This window comes from Lynx canadensis, chromosome C2 (assembly GCF_007474595.2).
Source record: "Lynx canadensis isolate LIC74 chromosome C2, mLynCan4.pri.v2, whole genome shotgun sequence".
Lineage (NCBI taxonomy): Eukaryota > Metazoa > Chordata > Mammalia > Carnivora > Felidae > Lynx > Lynx canadensis.
In genome coordinates, this window is record NC_044311.2 from 48,859,058 (window position 1) to 48,871,231 (window position 12,174).

The following is a 12,174-nucleotide window of genomic DNA, read 5'->3' on the forward strand; positions in this document are numbered from 1 at the left end:
GCAATGATGTGGATGTAGCTGGAGTGTATTATGCTAAGTGAAATAAGTCAGTCAGAGAAAGACAAATACCATATGATTTCACTCATATGTGGAATTTAAGAAACAAAACATGAACATAGGTAAAGGGAAGGAAAAATTAAATAAGATATAACAGAGAGGCAAACCATAAGAGAGTCTTAACAATAGAGAGTAAACTGAGGGTTGCTGGAGGGGAGGTGGGTGAGGGGATGGGCTAAATGGGTGATGGGCATTAAGGAGGGCACTTTTTGGGATGAGTACTGGGTGTTATATGTAAGTGGTGAATCACTAAATTCTAGTCCTGAAACCAATACAACACTATGTTAACTAGGGGCGCCTGGGTGGCGCAGTCGGTTAAGCGTCCGACTTCAGCTAGGTCACGATCTCATGGTCCGTGAGTTCGAGCCCCGCATCGGGCTCTGTGCTGATGGCTCAGAGCCTGGAGCCTGTTTCCGATTCTGTGTCTCCCTCTCTCTCTGCCCCTCCTGCATTCATGCTCTGTCTCTCTCTGTCCCCCAAAAAATAAATAAACGTTGAAACAAAACAAAACACTATGTTAACTAACTTGAATTTAAACAAAATTTTGGAGAAAGAAAATAGAAGTAAGATAATCACTGTAAGGTAAGACATTAAGAATAATAAAGGTTAGGGAGAAAAAAGAAAAGGTATGAGAATAAGGACTTTAGGGATTTGGGAAGGAAGAGAAGATAGTTACAGGATTTAAAAGATTTGGAGGTGGCAATGTATACATTTTATAACATAGATACTGGATTTATTAATCAGGTTTTGCGCCTTACAAATATATTTTCTAGACTGGCTTAAAATGATTTTTATAAAATTCTAATTGAATTTGAGCATGGATTAACTACTAGTTTTTTTTTTAATGTTTTATATTTATTTTTGAGACAGAGAGAGAAAGAGCATGAGCAGGGGAGGGGCAGAGAGAGAGGGAGACACAGAATCTGAAGCAGGCTCCAGGCTCTGAGTGTCAGCACAGAGCCTGATTAAAAGATTAGTTTAAGGGGGCGCCTGGGTGGCTCAGTTGGTTAAGCGTCCGACTTCGGCTCAGGTCATGATCTCACAGCTTGTGGGTTTGAGCCCCATGTCGGGCTCTGTGCTGACTGACTGCTCAGAGCCTGGAGCCTGTTTCAGATTCTGTCTCCCTCTCTCTCTGACTCTCCCCCGTTCATGCTCTGTCTCTCTCTGTCTCAAAAATAAATAAACGTTAAAAAAAAATTAAAAAAAAAAGATTAGTTTAAATTAAAGCTTACTACATTAAAACTTTGTTCATGGGCCAAGGGCAGAGAACATAGAAACTGAGGCATTTAATTAGATTCTTTAAAAGTTTTTATTTCTCGTGCCATCTCTCACATTCTCCTTAATAGTTTTATCATGGATAAAGAGCCAATCAATTTATGAAGATATTATTGGGAAATAAATTCTGAACAGTCAGTCTTATCAGTAAGTAAACTGCACTTGGTTTATATATCTCATAGTTTAACTTACTGATTTACTTTTTAAAGACTTGTTTTCATGTGGTAAATCTGGGACAGTGGAGATATTAGTGTTTCCATATATTAGGAACAAACATTTGGAAAAGGGAACTTTAAAATAGCATGCTTTATAACAGCATTAAAAACATTTTAGAGAGACTCCTGGGTGGTGCAGTCGGTGAAGCATCGGACTCTTGGTTTCTGCTCAGGTTGTGATCTCAGGGTCATGATCTCAAGGTTGTGAGATGGAGCCCACGTCAGGCTCCACATTGGAGCCTGCTTGAGGTTTTCTCTCCCTTTCTCTCTGCCCCTCCCCTACTCATTCTGTCTCTCAAAAAAACACATTTTATATTTATGAATAAATTTAGTTAAAGTGTGCATAATTTCTATACAGTAAATGAAAAATGTTTCAAAGAGAAATTTTAAAAACCTAAACAAATGGAGGATTATACCATTTTTATGGATGACATTACCTAATATTTTTAAGATATGAATTTCTCAAATTGACAGAAATTTAATGCAATCCCACTTAAAACAGCAATAGGCCTGTATTTATGTGTGTATTTTTAAATATAAATCAAGTGATTCTAAAATTAATTTTGGTATAAAAGACCCTAGAATAAACAAAACAATCTTGAAAAAGAACAAGATTGGAGGACTTACACTACTTGATTTCAAGACTTACTCTACACTTATAGTAATTAAGTCTCTGATATTAGAATAAGGGTAGAAAAATAAACCAATGGGACAGAATAGAGCTCAGAAACAGATCCACCATTCATGGTCAATAGATTTTTAATGAAGGCACTAAGAGTTTCAATGGAGAAAGGAAATTTTTTAAACAAATGGTGCTGTAACATCCAGGTAATTATATGAAAAATAATTAATCTTGATCTCTAGCTCATATCATTCACAAACATTTGTGGATTACAGACTTAAACATAAAAACTAAAACTATAAATATTCTGGAGGAAAATGGATAAATCAAACTTAAAAAATTTTTAATTCTGCTATTTAAAAGACACCCTTAAGAAAATGAAAGGCAAGCCATTAGACTGGGTAATAACAATTGCAACACATGTATCAGGCAAAGAACTTACAGTCAGTTAATATAAAGACTTCTACCTTGTTTAAAAAAAGTTAATTAATTTATCTGAAAGAAGACTTCAATACATTTATTTCAGAGTCTAAAGTACCCAAAGCAGAAATAAATATTTTCCCAAAGAAAGTGACAGGAAATACTAATGATTTACTGTATTTATATCACACTTTGTGTTTTTCTTTTTTTTTTTTTTTTAATTTTTTTTTTCAACGTTTATTTATTTTTGGGACAGAGAGAGACAGAGCATGAACGGGGGAGGGGCAGAGAGAGAGGGAGACACAGAATCGGAAACAGGCTCCAGGCTCCGAGCCGTCAGCCCAGAGCCTGACGCGGGGCTCGAACTCGCGGACGCGGACCGCGACATCGTGACCTGGCTGAAGTCGGACGCTTAACCGACTGCGCCACCCAGGCGCCCCACACTTTGTGTTTTTCAAGACACTTTCAAAGCGATAAAAACATGGGCCTGTGACTTGGTGACAGCATTGAAGTGAATTGTGCTACCCAATAGTATTTCTCACTTAAGATGAATTTATAAGTTTGCTAGTCAATATGTTCTACTAGAGGAAAAGTCAAACTACTTCATAGTGTCAAGGTTAGAAGGGCCAATAAAAGTCACCTACTGTCTAGACTGCTGACTTGCTATAAAATTTGATTACATTACAAACAAGCGTATTTTTAACCAAAAGGATCAAAAGTCCAGGATTGGTGAAAAGTTAAATATTGGGGAGGAGTCAGGGAGCAGAAGCAGCTTGTCTCAAGAGAACACAAGAAATACAAATAGGAAAGAGGGAGGGGACATTTCTTAGTCAGTCAAAGCCCTGCTCAAGTAGCCTTGGTGAAGATCAAAGTGGAGAGATGGGAACTTTTAGCACCAGCTGGGGAATTTGCTTTCTTTTTTCCTGGTGATTTCTGATTAGTGTCTGAAAGTCTCTGCCTCACTCTCTTAGAATAACCAGATGACTTAAACTCTGGGTGGACATAGTGGTCACCAGAGAGGGAGAGGGCTCCTGCAGTAAAAAAAAGTGTGGGACAGTTCCCATCTGGCCAGGCTATTGGGCTCATTTTTTTTTTTTTTAGATTCATTAGTTTTTATTTTTATTTTTATTTTTTTTGCTTCACTTATCACATACTTTTTTTTTATATATATATATGAAATTTATTGACAAATTGGTTTGGGCTCATTTTTTTTTATGGTTGTTTTGTCATTAGTCATATAGGTGTGTAAGAATTATAGTGTTTCAGAACATTGTAGCTAGAAAGGACTTTCTACATTCTGTATATTCTGTACAGTAGAAGGCATTTTGTGCAAAAAAAGGTTATGTCATCAAGTAAGTTAGCTACTATCACAGCTAAACAGGTACATGACTTTTCCCAGCTGTCAATATGTTGAATGTGCATTATGAATTTCCAAGAAGGGGAGTATAGTATGCAAAGTTTCTTAAAATTACTTGATTGTAGATCTCGCTTATTTATGTATGCATTTAGTCTGCAGATTATCTCATAGGACAGGTGCACTATAGAACACACGCTGGGAAAGCTGATCTGGTAGAACTCTTAGTAGAGTCAGTAATCAAGTCAATTTTGACTTTATATGAAATAATGTAAAAATTTTAGCTTTAACAACCAGCACATGGATTTCTCTTAGAGTACATTTAGAGTCCCTGGGGATGGCAAATAAGACTCCCAGAACACTGGTGTCAGTAGGAACTTAAGAAACAACTAATAAAAATGGTTAAGTTGTTCTGGCATGATAAAGTAAAGGGGATTGATTTTCCTCTTGAGAGGTAAAGAGACTCTGGGGAGAAAGGGATGGCGACATGATGTGAAGAAGGAAACCAAATGATGAGAAGAGCCTCAGAAATTTTAGTTGGTACTAAAGGACAGGAGGTTGCTTAGTATATAGTTTGAAATTATTCCTCCTGCTATAATTTAAACCTCCTCTGGCATTCGCAAATCTTCAGGAAAGTCTTCCATACCTGTGCGTGTGTGTTTAAATGATTATTTTTGGGTGGAAATCGATGAAAGATTTGGATTTCATATCTGGATCAGAGCAGTGAGGAATCGCAACAGTATGTGTGAAAGCAGAAGTTAGACATGGAGAAGACTATGAGAATATGAGAACTCTGGGAATTTGCAGACCTCTCTGGGACATGAAACTAGGGATCTGGGCAAATTTTATCTGGAACTCAGTGGGCAGAGGATTCTTAGCTGACATCTCAATATATATGTACATGTATTACCATTATCATCAGGTTTTAATGGGCTGGAGGGGCCCCAGCTGACATCTGGGGATATTACACACATATATTACTATCATCCAGGCCAGGGGTAACTGTGGTGACTAGTAGTTAAAATGCATTGCTTCCAGGAATAATAAAATAATAAGTTAAGAGAAGTTATCTGTGACAGAGACTAACTAGTCACCAAAACCATTTCTCCCTCCTGGGTACCAGCTTGACTACATTTCCTAGTCTATCTTAGCAATTGGGTGTGAGCATATGACTGGGTTCCTGCCGATGACGTGTGAGTAGAAGGGATACATGCCACTTCTGGACCTTGCCCTTAGAAACTTTCTCATGACATTCTTCATGATCTTTTTCCTCTGACTGATTTGATACAACCAAGTGCTGTGACACTGAACACTGCATGCAGAAGATAGAAAAATCACACAGAAGAAAAAGCCAGGGCCTCCAGATCACCAGTTAGAGGAACACTGCACACAAATCAGGACAGCCGTGTGGATGTGACCTGACCAAATGTAATTGTTATTGATTTAGAGCCTTCCACTTCCAAATTCACTCTTTTATATTACTCTGCGAGAACAAATTTGGGCCCGTAAATATTTTTCTGTGGCCACCAAAGTGTCGAGGCTTTGCAAGTGGATGATGGAGAGACACTGAAGGACCAAAGGACTGTGCCTCCTGGTGCCAGAGCACCCTCACTAGGCAGGCTCCTGTGGCACTTGCAGCTTCTCCATCTTCTGCCTCCTGAAGTGCCTGGTGGTGAGCAGGACTCAGCTGCCAGCAGCTTCCCCTGGTGGTTTTAGCAGAGTGCCTCTGGGCAGATGTCTCCCTGTGAATAGCTTTCTCTGACACCCTGCACAGCAGATTTCTGGAAGGTTTTGCTGACACAATATGGCAGTGACTTTTCTGCCACTCATTGAAACACAATCATGTTCTTTGCAGCAAGGTCTAGAGCTCAGTCTTTTAAAACATTTATTCTAAAGAACTTTAGAAACATTTATTTAAAAATCTTTATGGCCACAAGGCAACTTTTTACCTATAGCATACCTCACTCTGGATGATATACTGTGCTTGTTTTTTTTTTTTTTTTTTTTTTTTTTCTGAGTGTGCTTGACACACAATGCTACACTGGTTCCTGGTGTATAACGTCGTGATTCAACATTGCTATGCATTGTGCTATGCTCGCCACAAGTGTGAGTCACCATTGGTCAGCGTACGATCCCATCACAGTGCCACAGACCACGTTCCTTATTCTCTACTCTTATTTTGCTGACCCACTCATTCCACAGTTGGAAGCCTACATCTTCCACTCCTCCTTATTCGTCCTGCCCACCCCCCAGCCCCACTCCCCTCCAACAACCATCAATTTGCTCTCTGCACTGATAGGTCTGGTTCTGGTTTATTTGTTGTTTGTATATTCATTTGGTTTCTTAGATTCCACATATAAAGGAAATCATATGGTATTTGTCTTTCAACTGTGACTTATTTCACTTGCCATAATATCCTCTAGGTTCATCCATGTTGTTGTGGATGGCAAGACCTCATCCTTTTTTGTGGCTGAGTAATATTCTTATATATATAATATTCATGGAAAAATATATACATATTGTATACATATATATCTCATCTTTTTTATCCATTCCTCTATCGATGGACACTTGGGTTGCTTCTATATCTTAAGAAAGATAATTTTTCAAGAATTTGTGTGTCATCCTTGCATAGGGACCATGCTAATCTTATCTGTATTGTTTCAAATTTAGTACATATGTTGCTGAGTGAGCCCTGACATACTGTGCTTTTCAAGAATTCCATTTTTTTTTAAGGGAAAGGGAATTAACACATTTGTTCAGAGCCAAAGTGCCCATTATTATTAATGTTTTGTTTAGGAATCAATCATCTTTCTGAATAACTACAGAAATGCCATTACTTAATTTCATCAGAGCTTTAGTCTAAGTAAGAGTTACATTTGGGGGGGTATATTTGATATTCAGACAAATGTATTTTATAAGTATTCCATTTTAGATTTATCCATAATTTACAGTTTGCAAATTATGGAGAGTTTAGAGGTAAATGTTTGCTTTATTTTGCCTCAGTCTTATGGAAATGTGATTGTATACTTTTTCCTTCAGAGGAATAGTTCACGTTTTATTTCTAATATATATCAAATAAAAATGATTCTGTAGTAACTGATTATAGGAATAAATATATCTAGTTGAACTTTTCTTAACTCTAATGCCAGTTTAATTTCTCTGTATTACAACAGTTTTCACAGAGCTATCAAGTATTTTGTGTTAACATATTATAAGATTAAAACTTCTTGATATCAAACCCAGAATATAAAATAGTTTTGAAACTGGAACCTATATGAATATATTTCCAAACCAAGAAGTCACATAAATTAACACAAGTGACCCTGAGTATATAATTTTATTCCTAAACTATTTAAGCAATGTTTCTACTATGAAACATGTATATTGATATTTAAGAAGCAATAATGCATGGGCATATTATACATTTAATGCATTATTACCAAAAGCAATCATTTAAATTTAGGTAATTGAACATATAGCTTGCAATTATATACTTAAATTATCAGTATGATTCTAACATTTTCTTTTTTATGTTTATTTAATTTTTTTTTAATGTTTAGTTGTATGTGAGAGAGAGAGAGAGAGAGAGAGAGAGAGAGCGCGCATGGGTTGGGGAGGGGCAGAGAGAGAGGGAGACACAGAATCTGAAGCAGGCTCCAGGCTATGAGCCGTCAAGCACAGAGCTGGATGCAGGGCTCGAACTCATGAACCACAAGATCATGACCTGAGGTGAAGTCAGATGCTTAACTGCCTAACTGACTAAGCCACCGAGGCACCCCAAAGTTTATTTATTTTAGAGAGAGTGAGATCATGAGCAGGGGAGGGGCAGAGAGAGAAGGGGAACAGAGGATCCAAAGCAGGCTCTGTGCCGACAGCAGAGAGCTCTGTACGGGGTTTGAACTCAGGAATCCTGAGATCGTGACCTGTGCTGAAGTCGGATGCTTAACCAGCTGAGCCACACGGGCGCCCCTGATTCTAACATTTTCATGAGTCATTTATCTGACTTCCTTATAATAGAAGCAGAAGTTTCTAATTTTCGTAAGAAATGTTCAGATCCTATAAATGAGTTTAATGGGCCAATTAAGAAAAAAAACTAATGAAACTATAGTCAACCAAGCTTTTAGTTATTTAATATTATAAATTGTTTACTACCTGATTTTAAGGGGTACAGAAATCTAAGAACATTTACCAGACCTACTAGAAAGTATATGTTGTTTGTACTCATTGAGGGAATCTTGAATTATGTTAAAACTTATTTAAAACCAGCTGAGGTAAAGTCTAAATCCTTGCTAATGGAGAAGTTATTAAGCTTTCTGTTCCAGCCAGTGGCAATCTGCCCATGTGTGCACAGCCAAAAAGTTGTATCCTGCTCCACAGCTTGCACATTTTGGAGAAGTAGCTTCCTGGTCCCTTTGAGGAAGAAGCAGCCTTGAGAGTATCAAGTGCCTAATTCCAAACTCAACCATCCCCCTACCTGTATTTCCCTAAACATATAGTCAACCAGCAAACTATTGTCTAAGGAAAACTAAGATTTGTCATGTGTTTGGTCACCCTATCCATCTAGGGAACTGACACATGTGCTTATGCAATTATATGCAGTATCATGACTACTAGAATGTCCCTATGCAAGTCTCTTGCGTTAAGTTAATAATAAAACAATACTCAAGTTAATTGCTTTCTATTGAGCTGGACTTGAATTACACACAGGGATATAAAAGGTTGCCCAGCAGATGTGGTTCCAGGAGCCTGGGGAAAAGCAGTTCCCCAGAAAGAGAGCACTACAATTACAAAGATGCAGCTATCTTCCCGGCTATTTTAATGTTTGGGAAGTACATCTACAGATCCAGATTCAACAATTAGGTAATTAGATATTTCTGAGAGTAATAAGCTGCTTTAAATTACTCTAAATACCAACAGCAGATATCAGACTGCTTTTGGAGAGTTGGTGTAGGGAAGGAGACAGTACTGGGTGCCTCTCAGGAAACTGGGAACTTAACGGGAGGAAAGGAATGTAGAAAAGAGCTTTTGGAAGGCAATATAAATTTAGGACTGTGACTAAGAGTTTTACAGAATTTTGCATATTCCCAGAATTTTAAAACATATTGGCAGTTTGTCATATTTATTCTAGATCTCTTTTTAAATGGCAAAAATTAAAGTTGAGGTTTCTGTCTCTTTCTAGGGTACTTGCTGCTGCTTCTCTCTGCAGGCAATTCCTGTGATGTAACTGTGTATCTGGTCCATATTCTTATCCTCCGTTACATTCATACCCGTCTGAAACAAATGTAGAGTCATTGTCTTGTTTATCTTAAAACTTTACATAACTGGCTTCATATACAAATATTTTTCTACAACTTGCTTTTTTCACTCAACACATTTTTGAGCTGTATCCATTTTAACTGCCACATAAAATCATTTGGTTGAATGCATCACAATGTGTTTGTTCACTCCCCTCCCATGGAGATTGTTTTCCCACTTGGATTATTTTCAAATCTTCACCATTACAAGTGAATATTTGTGATTATGGCTGCTTATACTTGTGTGGGAAAGCCTCTCTAAGGAGTTGCTAGGTAGTGTACGCCCATTGGCCCCTTTTCTAGACACTGGGAAAGTTTCTCTTCCTGGCAATTGTAACTATTTTATGGAGGCATGCCAACTGAAATAGATACAAATATAACAATGTTATATATATTTTTCAGATCGATGCTTACAACTCTGCTTTTTTGAGTCACCTCATGGAATTGTATTTTAAATTATATAGTGTTTTTCCTTTTCACCTTTACAGTTTTTCAAATTTTCAATTTCTTCTTGAGGTCAAATTTAATAGTTTTCTCTTTTGCTAGGAAATAATCCTTTTTAAGAGGTTTATAAATTTAACTTTTTAAAAAACATTTATTCATTTTTGAGAGACAGAGTGTGGGTCAGGGAGGAGCAGAGAGAGAGGGAGACACAAAATCTGAAGCAGGCTCCAGGCTCCGAGCTGTCAGCACAGACCCACTGCTGGGCTCGAACTCACGGACCATGAGATAATGACCTGAGCTGAAGTTGGATGCTTAACTGATGCCTTAGGGGCACCTGGGTGCCCCTAAGAGGTTTATAAATTTAAAGCCGTAGAATTACATATGATATTTTCTGGTAATTATTTTCACTTTCCTTTGTCTATGGTTCCATTCTCATGCCTAAATTCATTTGTGTTCCCCTCTTTTGTTTTTCTTGATCAGATTAATTAATAATCTTCATACTTTCAAAGTATGAAAACTTTTGGATTTTTTTTCATTAAAAATTAATCTTTTGAGCCATTGTATTAATTTCATCTTTCTAATTTTTTTTGATTTGTTACGCTTTGTAATTTTTGATGGTAAGTACCAAATATTTTGTTTTCATCTGAATGTTTTTGTTGTGCCCCATTGGTTTTGGTATGTATTCAGTAAATAAATATTTATTGAACATTTACTGTGTTCTCTGATTTAGGAACACATAAACACAAAATCTTGCCACAAAGACACTGATATTCTAGTAAAATTTGCACACTACTTTATCTGCTGCAAAGTGTTTTCTTTTTGTTGCTTCCTATGTAGCTTATTGTTTCACATTTATATCTTCTTTGATACAAGTGCTCTTGAGGAGAGAGTGTTTCCTAATATCTGAGTACTTGAGATTTTTCTTTTTTAAGTTTTTAGTTGTTTATTTATTTTGAAAGAGAGTGAACACATGCACTTGTGTTTGAGCAAGGGAGAAGCAGAGAGAGAGAGAGGGAGAGAGAGAATCCCAAGCAGGCTGCATGCTGTCAGCACAGAGCCCAACTTGGGGCTCGATCTCACAAACCTGAGCCTAAATCAAGAGTTGAACATTTAACTGACTGAACCACCCAGACACCCCAAGGTTTTTATTAAAAACTTTGTTTCCAACTTAATTGGATTTTATTCTGACAAGAGGGTTTTCTTTATAGCCAGACAAATCATCAATTTGGTAAATATATGCTGCATTTTTTGTGTTGACCAGATCTATCTCATTCTGAAAAAAAACTATTGTAGGCTTTTAATAGTATACATATCAAATTCTTGTTCCGTTTTGAATACTTTTGCTTAATATATTATATCTTCTGATGTAGTATCTATTTGTATACTATTTATTGCTTTTAACTTTATATTTCACCCTGTTGGTTCTATTCCCACTTACTTTCTCTTTGCCTTTACCTGGTATTTTTTTCTTTTCCTTTCCTACCTTGTTATTTTCGACCATTCTTTATAACTTAATGATAAGTGTATTTTTTTTGAGGCAACAAATAGCCTGTTTATTTTCCATTGAGAAATACTTGACATACATCACTGTATAAGTTTAAGATGTATCACATGATGGTTTAATTTACATATATTATGAAATGATTACCACAGCAAGTTTAGAGTTTAGTTAATATCCATTATCTCATATAGATACAATAAGAAAAGAAAAAAAAATTCTCCTAGTGATGAGAAGTCTTAGGATCTTTTCTCTTTATAGGTTTTTTGTTATTGTTTTAACCCAGTCTGATTAGTGATAGATTTCAATGTTTCACATTTAGTGTAATACCTGATTTGCTTGGCTTATTCCTTCTGCCTTTATGTTTGTAATTTATAATTTTTGTTAACCTTTTATTCTCTTTTACCTTTTTTTTTTGCTGGATTAATAAAGTTGCAATATAATTTCCTTTATTTCCTTCCTCCAATGTTATTATATGGATCATCTCTTTGTCCACATTTCCCTGTCTCGTTCAATTTACATCCTACTAAAAGTAATTTTTCTACAGTGTGGGTCTTTGACTTGAAAACAAGTTTTGGTTTGTTAGTGTCAGGAGTTTATAAGACCCAGACTACTCTAGTACCATTATAGTATATAGTCCATGATAGTCTTCCTCACTCACTGTGAATTGAAAGTTTCTTTGTGACTCTTAGATTGGTCCACTGAACTTTCCAGAGGGCACTTATTCTTGATTGTAGGGCTCTACCGTGCTCAGGGCTAACTAAAGCCCAAGTGCCTCCTCTCCATTTCCTCTCATACAAATGCTGATATTACATGGATTTTAGAGGCTTTTACCACCTCCTTATTTGTGGGGGAGTCTTGTCACCTAGTTTTGTTATCAATGTTATCCATGGCTGTTTGGTTTTGCTCTTCTAGTTTCTCTGTTTTTATGAAATGTCTTAGGGGATTCATAAACCAAGCCCTTGCTGCCAAAATCTTTCACAGTGCCTCCT

At 36.8% G+C, this 12,174-nt stretch overlaps 1 non-coding gene across 1 annotated transcript; it reads right to left on the reverse strand.

Annotated features, from left to right (window-relative positions):
* Positions 1 to 6,533: 6,533 nt before the first annotated feature.
* On the reverse strand, positions 6,534 to 6,639 carry LOC115524308. Its single transcript, XR_003972021.1, has one exon. It is a non-coding gene; the product is annotated as a U6 spliceosomal RNA (small nuclear RNA).
* Between the last annotated feature and the right edge of the window lie 5,535 nt (positions 6,640 to 12,174).